At 43.0% G+C, this 13,274-nt stretch overlaps 1 protein-coding gene across 8 annotated transcripts in view; it reads left to right on the plus strand.

The window, feature by feature from the left end:
- The window catches only part of TSPAN4 (tetraspanin 4), a 400,378-nt gene that overhangs the window by 333,286 nt on the left and 53,818 nt on the right, over window positions 1-13,274 (plus strand). The gene's annotated exons all lie outside the window — the stretch shown is intronic.

A 13,274-nucleotide genomic window follows, 5' to 3' on the forward strand; every position in this document is an offset into this window, starting at 1 on the left:
CTCTTTCACATACTCATTTTGCTCCCCTGAGAGCAAAAAGCTAAAGAATGACTCAAGACATGCAGTCAATACCACTGAGGTTTTTGAGTTTGTGTGAGTTCCTCTCTCTAGCCTATCTCCAGTCTGTTTGGAAGGAATATGGATAGTGGTAGTAGGATCTTCTGTTCCTGGGAGCAAAGCTTTATTACGTAGGTTTGTCCTTCATTGTCCTTCTCCTGAACTGGTGTATCTACTTAACTTGTGTTTGAAATAGTGCTATTAAGTTCAGGGCTGATGCATTTGGTTTTGGCCAACTCTTGTTTTTCGAGGTAGTGTAGATACCGAAATAAATGCTTGAATGAAAGAACTTGCTGAATATCGAACAAATGCTGTTCTGGGTGTGGTTGCCACATCCTCTCATTCTTTTCTATTTTCATTGGTATTCCCAACACTGTTTTCTGACAAAAAACAAACAAACAAACAAACAAAAACAAAAACAAACAAACAAACAAACAAAAAAACCACCTCTTCCTAAAAATATGTGTGCTTGTTTTTTGTTAAGCATCTCTGAGAATGCCCTCTACAGCTTTTTCAGGGGACTGTTTCATTATAGCTGGGATATAAGATTTACTAAGTTAAAAAGGGAAAGCCACTAAGCTTTGGCAACCCTGTGTGTATTTGACTTGGGTTGTGTTTAACAGCCACTGTGGGATCAAGTCCTTATACTCCTTTCTGTATATCCCAGGCCACAACTTAACATCTAGTTTTGTTCCTGGTAGTAACTAAGTTTACTATTTGAACTGAATTCCTATTTCATAGAATCATAGAATATCCTGAGTTGGAAGGGACCCATAAGGATCATCAAGTCCAACTCCTGGTACCGCACAGGTCTACCCAAAAGTTTAGGCCATGTTACTAAGTGCACAGTCCAATCGCTTTTTAAATTCAGACAGGCTTGGTGCAGTGACTACTTCACTGGGAAGCCTGTTAATTTTAGTCCATCTCCAGAAGATATTACTACAAGTGTGAAGCAGCTCAACAGTAAATTGTCTTGCCTGTGTGTGATGTCAGTGCCAAGTCTTCTTACGCAGTGTTTGGTTTAGCTAACTTTTCTTAACTTAGAAACTATTCTTCCTAAATTTTTCTTCCATTTGTAAACAGGAGCTTTGATAGTATCTGGACAGACAAACTGAAGTCTGGCCACATACATATGCTTAAGATGGGCTGATGGAAGGAGGCTACTTGATGGTATGGGTAGTATATTCTGTTGCACTAGATAATGTTATTTGATTCTCCTAATTTGCTCTCACCCTTTAGTGTTTGGCTAGCTCCAGCAATAGATCAGTTAAGATTCAAGTGCTAAGCAAACTTGTGGAACTGGGTTGGATGGCAGTGATACAAAGTCTGCAGGCAGTTGAAATAAATTTGTGATGGGCTTAAAACCAGTGAAAAACTATTAACTAAGTGCCAAAATGAAAGCAAGAAGTAAAAGGTAGGAAGTTGTGTCCCTTGCATGTTTTACTAAGCTTTATGCAATAGTCTGATGAAGTGAGATTTCAAATGGACATGTTATAAATAGCTCAGGATTCAAATTAGGATTAAAATAAAAATAGGATTTATTGAAAGGATATAAAGGAATAGAGGTAAGCAAACAGCGCTGGGTGCACCGGGAGTCTCCGCTCCACCAGGACGCACACCAGTTACATCAAGCAGCTGATTTTTATGCTCCTAGACTAATACATATTCATTACTACTTCTAAAAAAAATAGATTATTAAAATTAGCTTCCGGGGTGCAGTCCCTCCTACTGGAGCATGCGCAGTCTCCTCTGGGGTCTCTTCTGGGGGTCTCTAGGGGTCTTTCATGCTGAAGGCTCGTAGTCTTCCTCTCCACCTTTGTACTTACTGGGCACCATACCAAGTTTACGGAACATCTTCTTCAAGTCTTGTCTCCCAGCTGCCCTTCAGCTTCTTTCTCCTTCCTCTTTATCTCTTGGCCCCCCCTAACCAGATACCAAAGATCCACATAGTATCCCATAACAGTCACTAGTTGTTATCAGTTGTTCTGAAACTCCCAGACACACGAGTAATTAAAACATTCTTCCCCAGCCATTCACAGACACATCTATAGCAGTGTTAGAAATAGAAGTCCGGAATAACAAAAGCAAACAGGTTCATAAATTTAAGGAGTGATAAATTGACTAGAATGAGGGGGAGACTGGGACACACTGCATCTGTGGTTCAAGAATTAAGTTGCCAGTGCAGGGCCCAGAGGCAGACAGGATTCAAACAGAATTGTTCTTTATGGACACGAATTGTTAAAACATTCCTCACAGACAAAACCAGATGGAATAAAACAAATTGGAGTTCTGTGATGGCAAATACTCAAGTTATCACCTATATACACAAGATCAAACATTGCCGCAGTGAGCAGAACATCTCTGTGTATCTCTGAGCGAGCAGTAGGTTTCATTGCCCTCCCTCTGTCCTCTGCTCAGTAGTGTGAGAGAAAGTCAGGGGTGTTCGATATGACTGCAGACATCAATAAAGATTATTTGAATGTCATCTGATCCTTCAGATGCCCTGTACATACTGTGTTCCCGTCACCTCCTGCTCTGAAATCCTGCTCTCTAGATCTCCTTAAAGACAGTTATGACTTTATAAGCGTATGGGCTACGTGGGACCCACCTGGTTTAACCAATCTGGGCCTCCACGTGCTGTTACCTCCTGTAGTGCACCCTGTGCTAATGACAGAACGGCAGTAGTCATAGACCTGCAAGGACTGGGAAGGCAATTTTCCTGTGCAATGTGAGCATCTCTTGTTCAGCTTCCTAAAAGCAGAATAAAGAGGAAAAGGATGATGTGGTTACAGGTTGGGAGAAGGATGTGGTTGAGAATGTTTGAATGCTGCTGGTGTTGGGATAGGTGGTTTGGAGGAAGAAGTTGGAAGTTTTGCAAGAGGCATGGAGCAATGTGGGGCTCCAAAAATGGACTGGGGTGAAGCAGGGGAAGAACTGCAAGAACGACCCACCTGCATTGGAGGAGCAGAAGATTGGACATAGCAGGATCAGTGTGTGTTTGGTGTTACCTTACGAGCAGTGTTCCAGGTTGATGATGTGTTAAGGGATCAGATATCCTTAAAGAAAGGGGTCAGATTACCTTAAGGAGTCTGCTTGAGTGAATAGGAAATGAGCAGTGTCAAGGAGACAATTCAGTCTGTCTGTATTTCATACACTAGTTTGCAGAGCAGATGAGACTCTAATCCTCTACCTTTGTGTTCTCTGGCATTCCCATTAGGTTGTTGCTGCAAACCTGTAAACTCTTTGGTACTGGGCTGCTGCGACGTTAGGTATAAATGATAACAATTGCTTACCTCCCAAATTTGCGAACAGTTTTGAAAGGAAGGAGGACAAATGAAATGTTCTGAGTAGCAGGGGACTGATGGAGAAAGGAGGTCGAAAACAAGTAAACTTTAATATGTAAATGAGATTTATGAATAGCTGCGTGTAATAGTTAGAAATGAACCACATTAACCCTGTGAAGTATTTAGATAGTAAAGCTGTAAAGCTTTAGGCTGGCTTGAAAGGACTTATCATGTGTCCACCAAGTAGGGAGCTGGCAGATACTCTTTGTTCAATGACATTGTATAGCCAGGACAATGCCTCCTTAATCTTTTAAGCAACAGGCCCATTCCTATCTCTCTGCATTCAGAGGAATCAAATAGTACGAAAATCTAAAATGGAGCATGAAGGAAGAATGAAAAGGAAACCTCAACCATCCTATGTGTTCTGCAGAAATATGCAGATGAGGTGAATTGTGCAGCTGTCCTTCTAAGATCTCACTGAACAAAGAATAGGTATTTACAATGAGTCTTATTTGCGCCAGATCCAACGTGAAGGAAGATAAACTTTTCCATCATTAAATTTCCCTAGGGAAATCAGAGCAACTAGCATTTCATGAAGTAAGCATACAACCTGGTGTGTATAATCTTGCATCTGAATGCAGATGCAAGTTGAGGGAAGCAGGCGAGCAATGCTTTCTTGCTTCAGTAAGATTCCTTTGACATTTCTGCTATTCTGGTTGCTCAAGATCATACAACAGAAGTGTCTGTGCTTCAGATCCTGCTCTAATTAGAAAATGACAGCTTTGTTCTGATGGGTTGGGTCACTGTCCTGAACAGATGGCAGGTAATAACCTAAGAGTCTGACTTGAGAAAGTTAGGTTATTGAGTTTGCTGATCTTTTTCATAAGTAACGAACATACCCTACAGGGTCATCTAGCTGTACTGCAAATCTCTAGACGTTACCTTGAAACAAAATCAGGAATCTGTTTTTATTTCCTTCCCTTTTGCAAATGTCTTGTAGTTCCAATACCCAGCACAGCCCTCAGCTTTGGGGATTTCGGCAAGGAGTTGCAGCCTGCATGCTTGGAACCTGAGTGCAATGCTCATGCTTCTCAGCTGGGGGCAGGTGCTTGTGGAAGGAGACAGCAGCAGCTTGCTGCGCTACTCGCGCGTGCTCGGTTATGATGAGCACTGGGATCCTAGTACTGACATCCCCTTTAGGCAGCCCCTGTATGTACATGTGCCCATGCTGTTGCTTTGTGATAGAGAAACTCATGCCTCGTTAGCCCTTTTTCTCTTCCATGCTCAAACATTGACCTGGCTGACCCTTAAGTGTCTGTGTTAAGATTGTCCATTAGGTTAATTGCTTAGGATCTGTATTTGAGGGCCTAAATTGCCTGAGTTCTGTCTTTTGTACGTGTTTAGCTCTGTCTTTCATACATGACGTGTATTGGTATGCATGCACGGTGAGAAGCCATTATTCCATGGATAGCCCAGGTTAAAAAATCCCAACTCTCGCTGTTAAATCATGATGGATTACATTATTTATTACCTGCTTTACAGTATCCCCTGCAGGCAGCCCATGAGATCAGGACACTGGTGCATGCAATCTGGATAATCTCCTGGTAAGAAGCGGTCCCTGCCCAGTAGAGCTTACCAGCTAAATAGATAAGACAAATGGAAAGTATTATTACCCTCATTAGACAGATGGGGAGCTGCAGCATAGTGAAGCTAAGTGCCTTGCACAGGTTGCACTGGGAGGTTGTGGGAGAGCCATGAAGCAAACCCAGATTGTCTAAAGCCCAGGAAATTGTGTCTGTTTGGTTGTGAGAGCACACACGTATGGATACCACATTTGAAGACACTTGAGTCTTAAACAATAACCCTTGTTCTGGAAGGAGGCATGATTTGTAGGCGGTTCTTTATTTTGTCCTCTCATTTTGTGCTGTGTTTTTTTTTTTTCCCCCGGGATTTGGCACAAAGCACGTGTTCTTTTGCTCCTGGTTGGCACATGCAAAGTGGCCAGTAAGCCTGTCAGAAGAGGTAGAGGATGAGTCTGCCCCCCAAAGGCCTTAAGCTGATGTAGGTGATTCTTCACCACACGTTGTTTGGAGTGTGTTAGAAAGGGAAACGGGTTTGAGACAGACAAAATGCCAACTCCTCTCTCCCTGTCTTCTTGTGAAGCACCAAAGCTGGGCACATCCCATCAAATCCTGGCTTAGATAAGCAAGAAGTTGTCTTAGATATGCCTTGTTCCCCCTCATTTGTGAATAAGCTTGACGCCCCCCACCCCAGAAAAGCTGAAGGAATGATTATTTTCTTTCCCCTTCTCACTGATCATTAACAGGTAGATCTACGTGCTCAGCTTCACTGAAATGAGAACTTCATGTTAATAAGTGAGGAGTTCATCGCAGTTGCTGGTGTGAATGAGATCAGAATTAAACCTTGGTATTAGGTGGGGACTGGCTGTGGAACGAGCTGATAGCGTGTATCTGAATGAACATCCAGACATCAAAAGGCTTTTATTTATGGAATAGTCCAAGGGGAAAATGAGTGCCCGTGATGTTTTCTACTGTGCTGCTGAGAGTTTTCTGAACTTCAGCCAGCTCATCTGTAAGTGAAATAGCAATAAAGAAAATGAGGAAAAAGTTAATGAGTGGGAAGAAAAGGAGAATAAAAACCCTGCTGTTTTCAGTAGTGTCACTGGATCCAATCAGGGAACTGACAGCTGAAACTCTAGTGGTGACAGGGAATTTATTTCAAAGCAACTAAATGGGAAAGAAATAGCCCGTGAATGACTTCATCTTAGTAATTTTATGCTACAGACCAAACAGTAGCTTCTTACTCCAGCTCAGAACATCAGCTTGTGTTAGCTTAGGGATCTGAGTAGCAAAATCAGGGAAATTGTGACACTTGCTGCTGTGGCTGTAGCCACAAAGATTGGGAAAACACAAGGATACACAGGTCTGGCTGTAGCTAATCAGAAACCCAGGAACAAAGTCTCTCATCCCGGCATTTAACCAACTCTGATGTTTATTGAAAAGAAGCCTGGATCAGAGCTGTTTCAGAGCAGGACCCAGAAACCAGGCCTCATCTTGCCCTACTGCTGTGTTAAGGATTCGAGGCAGCTGACAGCTACCTTGCTACACATCGGATTGCCAGGACAGTTACGCAACCCAATGAACCTCGCAGAGGGAGAGCAGAGCATGAGACCATCTTGTGGTCAGCTCCCTGGAAGTTACTTTCAAGGAAATGTGTTTTCTGCCAGAGCTTACATTCTCCGTACAGGCAAAACCATGTGCTAATTGGCTGATTTATAATAAGACTGACTTCTGATGTTTATGGGATTTTGCTCAGACCTATGGTCACCTGCAAGAGCTGGTAGGCAAGGGAACACTCCCATTTCAGCATCAAAGGCAGGTAACCTTGCGTGCTCCTTGCCAGCTCAGACATTTGTGGCAATTTGAGCATGACATTTGATTTTTTTTCTTTTTTCTCCTAACAATACAATCATCTCCTCAGATAGAAAGCCATAGGTTTAACAAAGGAGCAGGTGGGCTTACTCTTCCAATCATTCGTTTGCTGTTTTAGCCACCTTAACACTGCTTCTTAAATTAGAGAGCAGTGCTGGCATTTCTCTTTAGAGATTTGAATTACCTGAACTTCAGACCAATGTAGCTCTGGAGGTGAAGAAATGGAGGCTAGTTTGTGCAAGTCAGTGATGCCTACACAACGTGTAGGAAGAGCTTCTTTGATGCTATAGACATGCTGGTGCCCCAGGAGGAGCACTTAATGAGCTAAAAGGTGTAGGATCAGGTAAAACTGATTTGCTGTAGTTGCTCTGTTTTTTTTTAAGCTGCTGCAAGACTGACCCATACAGATCTGATGCAGCAGCGTAGCACGTGTAGGATATGTCTGTGTAGTACGTTCAGGAACAGCAAGCTGGGCAGAAAACCAACAGTATAATTTAAATACTAATAAAATACTGACTTGTCCTTCTTCGTCTCCTTGGCCATCTGCCTCTCACCATTTCCTTCGCTTGCACATGCAGTGCTGTTGAGGCTGCTGGAAATAAGGGAAATCTATTCTTATAATTAGCAGGAGAGGTCCCAGGGTCCCCTTGTGAGGTTAGCTCAAGGTTTGCAAATGCAACTGCAGAATTTCAGTCATCGTTTCCCCGTTAGGTTGTTGTAAGTCAGCTGAGCAGCATGCTTGGGTCACTTGCCCTGCTCATATCGGGGGAACTTCTGTTGGTGTGCCCAGCTGAGGTCAGCCAGATGTTGAGTGTGACCAGGGGTGTGAAGCCAGCCCTGCTGACTTGCTCACTCACCAAGCAGAGTGTGTGGGACTAAGTAGTGCCACTCCCCAGTTCTTCTCAGGGCACTGAGCTGTCCAAACGCTGTTCGTGCTGGAACTCCAGATGGCGAGATATGTCCTGGGGATGGTAGATTTGGGGAGAAAGAGCCTTTCCATTACTTGTATTTGCCATTCCCATTTGGAGTAATCTGTGGTCCTGCTGGGTGGGCTTCTACCCACCTGCTCTCGTGATGTGAGCGTGAAACCTGGCTAATGCTTGATGGTGATTGATTTTTGAGTCAATTTTTGGAAAAAGATTGAAAATGCCTAGAAATTCCACCAAATGCCAGTTACAATCCAGTGGTACATGGCTTGGGAATGGACAGCCTCTCGGCTCTCACAGAGGCAGTAAGACTGGATGATTCCAACTGAAAGTGAGACTGAAATGAAATGCTGTCAGTCTGCATTAAAACAGCATATGTTGTATATCTTCCCAGAAATAATTACTCCAGCTTCCTTTTGAGCCTCAATGGTCACTAGGAATATCTGCATATTCATAAAGAATATGGTTGAAACATAAACAGAGCTATACTATGTATTCAGCAGGCATAAGGCATGCAAAACTTTGTCACAATCACAATGGATTAACTGTTAAGGCTTTTAGAGAATAATAGCTGATGAGCCAAATTTAGTTACATGTCATTTTCATAATGGAGTTTCTGTTCATAAGTTTGCTGTTACACATTGCTGCCTTTTTACGGTTTATGAGCAAATTTAGCATTTTTTCTGCTGCAAAAAAATGATCATGGGGCTAAAGAGTTTTACTTCCAAGGAGGTATTAAAAGCTAAATATGCACAGCAAGGCTGAGATGAGGCTCAGGATATCCATAAATGTTCAAGAATTTTTTTTATACTGTGGGCAGAAAGGAAGTACTCAGGGCACTACAAGGGGTGGTAAGTAGGAGCCATGGTACAGAACTAACAGAAGGAGAATTCAGACTGAACATTGGCAAAACCTTTGGTGCTGAGATGTAGAATCTACTGTGGAGGAAATTGGTGGGAGTAAGTTGCCCTTTCTCTTCTGTTGTGAAGTTCATATAGCAGATCAATACAGCGGGATTTTGTTGACTGTAATCCTGGTTGTTGTTACAGTCTTGGCACTTTCCTGTCATTTCTCATTTCTTGCCCTGACTTTTTTTTTTGAACAAGTCTTCCAGGCCACAGGAGAAGTCATCTCTAAAATGCCAATGCAATTCACACTTTTCTCTCTGTTCTCCACTCCTTTCTCAGTTTCTTGGGGAAAATAAAGAATCAAGGATAAAAATAAATAAATAAATCTAAAAATAAATAAATCTAAGCGAGACATTTGTTAACATACCAGATCACGATGCCCGTTGATGATAATGTGAAATCAAACTTCTTGTGAGCACCGGTGATATATCAAATACCTGTGCTTTCAAAAGTGGAAAAGTCTTATTCTTTTCTTTTTTGAGTGCTGATAAATCTGTACCGCATGAGTTTTGTGCTGTTGAAGTCATGTACCATTAGGTAATAAAAAAGCTATTCTAGAAAACTTAAAATATTTAGGGATTATTTGTTTATTGCTGTGCTAAGAAAGCCAATGTTGTCCAGGTTTGGTACCTACAAGCTGGTACAGGACCTGTACAAGGGTTAGTGTTCTCCAGGAGAGCCCTGCTTTAATAATTTGAAAATCCAGTGCAAGTATTCCACTAACTTCCTCTAGGTGGCTTCATTTTTTTTTCCAAATTGTGGACTGTGTACAACTTCCAGTAAATTTGGCAGTGATTTTTAGCATTCAGGACCACTGACTGTTACGCCTTTTGGTGCTCGACTTAATGCAGCTAAATTTGTGTGTATTTAATTTGGTTAGGTGATTGGATGCTACACTTCTGCAGGGAAGACAGGAGGTTTTAGCAATGCCATCTGTAGTAATGCAGCAGGTTCCTGTGATCTAGTAGATGTTATTTCAATCTGTAGAGTGTAATCTATGATAAGAGAACAGACATTTTACAAAGCATATTAAATTCAAGGCAAGTTCTTCATTTTCAAGCAGCTTGGTAAAGTGTGGCTGCTGGAAAATCCATGAAGTTCTTTTGGCTTTAATGGAGCTCTGTGAGTTTGTAGATAAAGGTTTGACTTTGTTTAGTTTGTCAAAATCTGCCTTTGCTTTAAATGCCGATAAAAAGATAAATACAACAGTTGGGCAGCTGTGGGCTGTTTGAAGGTCATTGCCAACCTCTGTGATGCCAGAGACTCTGTCTTTTAGCTGCCAGAGCTGGGCTCTTCTTACAGAGCAAACTTAGACCCGTGCGTGTTAGGACTGGGCAGACAGAAGTTCTCCCAGGCTATGAAGGTGGAGTTCTCTTGGGAGACCCAACAATTCTCGTCTGATATGAATGCGCTCTGATTTCTGCTACCTGAGGTGCTTCTTAATTAAGAAGTTAAATGTAATACTGAAATTCAAGTTGATCATTGAGGACTTGGTAATTGAGCCTAATTAAAAAGCAAAATACTTGATTGTATTGAACTTGCAGTTGATGTAACAGAGGAAAGATTGCCCATAAATATATACATGTCTATTTTCTCTTCAGCTGGGAGCTGCTGCAGGCCAGCATCAGGTAGCTTGCTGGAGATTAACAGTGTGGGCAGTGCGTAACGGGACACAGCACAAGCTGACTGCTTAAGTATTTGTCAAGTTTCTTAGCTAGGCTGTGCTAACGTGTAGGCTGTTTGATCTCAGCAAATTATTTGCTAAGCCATGAATCTTAAAACTGTTTTGGAACATGTCACTATTCCAGAGAGACGGCTGGCTTTTGGGTTTCCCTACTCCTTTCTTGCTGTTTGTCAAAGAGGGTTTGATTAATACTCTGCAGAACTGCAGTCTTTTGACACTAGCTAAGTGGGAAGAGGGTCTGGCACCCTGAGCGCTTATTGTATCCTTGTGCAACAGATTCCCATCACACTAAGAGCATTGCTCTAGGTATTGGGCTAAACACTGCATTCTCAGTTTCACCATAAGTTATAATGGTTTTATCTCATAGCAAAATGTTAGGAGACTAACAAGGTAATGGCAGGTTGGTTTTCTTTGTACTTGGTCACTTTTTTGGAGGGGTAGGGGCATGAGAAGATCAGCTACCTGTAACGTGGAGAGATGGGCAATCTGAGCAACGTGATAGAACTATTAAGATTTGGGAAGGAGAGGCAGTGGGGAAACAAAAAAACCAACCCTATGCATTAACGTGTGATTCTTGGTCATCATACAGAGAGGCAAGTGTCTGTAGCACCTGTGAAACCAGAGCACCTTGTTTGTTGGGAAGAAAATACGGTTAACCGTTATCTATTCCTTTGTGAACTGCAGTGGAGACATGATTTAAACAATGCGCAATGTACATAGAAGAATCAAGAACTGTTCCCTGATGTCAAGAGGCTTTGTTTGGTGCTGGATTAAGGGAATAGGAACTAGTGGGTCAACTGTCTAGTACAGCTCTGCTGGGGATTGAGTTACAAAGCAGATCTCCTTTACTACACTTTTCTCTCTGTGATATCAGAAGGGCAATGCTCAGCTTTGCAGAAAACACCACAGCAATTGCATTTTCTACTCCTTTAATGGGAGCCTGTAAGAAGGTCATGGGCTTTGTAGATTATAAAGGTCAGTGCTGCAAAACTACCCGTAGTTTTCTTTGGGGTTGGAAATTAGCAGTGGTAGCTGGACAGAAAGGCATCACCTTACCTCCCTTCTTATCAAAACTCCTCTGGGGCTGTTTCAGGTGTAATTTATGAATAGCTGTAGGGTAGGTACCTCTCCAGTGTGCCTCTGCTAGGCTGCATCCCGCCATTTGACAAATAGGGTGGTAAAGCATCTCTGTACAAGGTCAGATTAATCCTTTTTGCGGAGTTTTACATGAATGCTTTGCTTTGGGATTGTTGTTTCTCCATGCATAAATCTTTATATCAGCAGCCTGCAGCCCCAGTGAACCACAGCAAAATTTGTTTTTATTGTTCTCTGTATTTATCACCACAGTGAGAGAACTCATTTGAAAAGGAACCGTGAGAGGTTCCAGTAGGCGTGGTGGGGTTTTGGGTGCTGTGAGCCTTCAATGATTTTATGTTTTCCCCTTTTAAATTTGGATGGGATATGCCAAGCTACCTCTGGCCCCAGACTGGACATAGTTCCCTTTGGGATGATACCAAGAGTGGAACTGAATGTGAACTTTTGTGGGAAGGTGCTGGGGGAACAGAGGGACAGGCTGTGCACGATGCCATGCACACACTTTGGTCCAGCAGGTCGGAAGATGGGATGAAGCTTGCAGGCTGTTCTTTGCAGCCAGGTCAAAAAGCCTAGATTTTTTACTTTCTTATGTATGGGTTTGGGTTCAGGCAGGGTTCTTCTTCAGAGGGAGATGATAAATGTGCTGGCATGTAAGTGCTGTAGCCTTCAACAGATGATGAATTTTAAGCCTCCGCCTTGAGGCTGACCTCACCTAATTTACCTTTGCAATAAAAGACATAGTGAATATCTCTACTGTCTGTGCACGGTGGGATTACTAATGCGTGGTATCTGTTATATAACAGCATACTTTTTGTCAATGAATGCAAATAATGAGATAGATAAAACCAGAGGTTTTATTTAAAAGCAGAAATATTTTTCAGTGGAGGAAAAGCATAATCCTACTTATCTACATTTTGACTTTCTGAACAGTGTTAATTTTAGTTCATTGTATGACTTCCAAAATCTGCAGTGCATGAAACCAAAATCGTGCCAACAGTGGCTTTGGCACACAGCTTTCCAGAGAAGAGCTGGTCTGAACGGTGAATAGGAGTAGATGGCTCTGGAGAAACCTCCAAGCCTGCAGAGAGAAGGGCTTAGCCATGGTACCTAACCATCAGTAGCAGAGCTTTTGTTCTGATTTCCTAAATTTTGAGTTTCTGACTTTACAATTTTAGCACCTTCTACAATTGCGGTGTCAACCGTAGTTCTCTAGCATGAAGTGAAGGACTCAGGAGTGCCGTTGTGGTCCACCAGGAGATCCAGGCCCCAGGAGGCTGCCGCTGGCTGCAGCGGCTCAGCTGTGCTCGTCCTGAGGTGGGGGCTTTAGCAGAGCTGTGTGACTGGGTGCTGCAGGGAAAACACTCTCAAGTTGGGGAATTTCACTTAATTTGTTGCCATTTAAGGTAAACTTCCAGTTCCTGATTCTGGTATTGAGAAGTGAAGATAGCAGACAGTTAAACACAGCTGCCCCTGGGCCACTTGTGGTGGGCGCCATTTTGTGGAGACGGGCGCCATTTTGTGGAGCCGGCTGGAACCGGCTGCCACCTCTCCACAGGCATGGGGCAGGCTGCAGGTCCCCCACTGCCAAAGCCTCCTGCACCGCAAACACCTCTGAGTGTGCTTCACACCCCGTGTTTCGTGGCACAGAGGAGGGCAGTAGTGGCTCGTCTTTCTGTCATGCCTTTCCCCTGTGGCCATTGCTCTTCTTGGTGAACCTCCTCGCTTTGGCGCCTGTCCCCTCAGGCGCTCCCTGCTCACCAGCCCTGTGGCTTCTCTCAGGTGAGGGAATCAATCCTCTTCATCTCTTCCCTCCCCAGTCCCCTTCTCTTCCAGGTCCAGTTTCTCTAAAACTGGTAGCCAGTTCATGT

Source organism: Aythya marila, assembly GCF_965140915.1.
Source record: "Aythya marila genome assembly, chromosome: 5".
NCBI classification, from domain to species: domain Eukaryota; kingdom Metazoa; phylum Chordata; class Aves; order Anseriformes; family Anatidae; genus Aythya; species Aythya marila.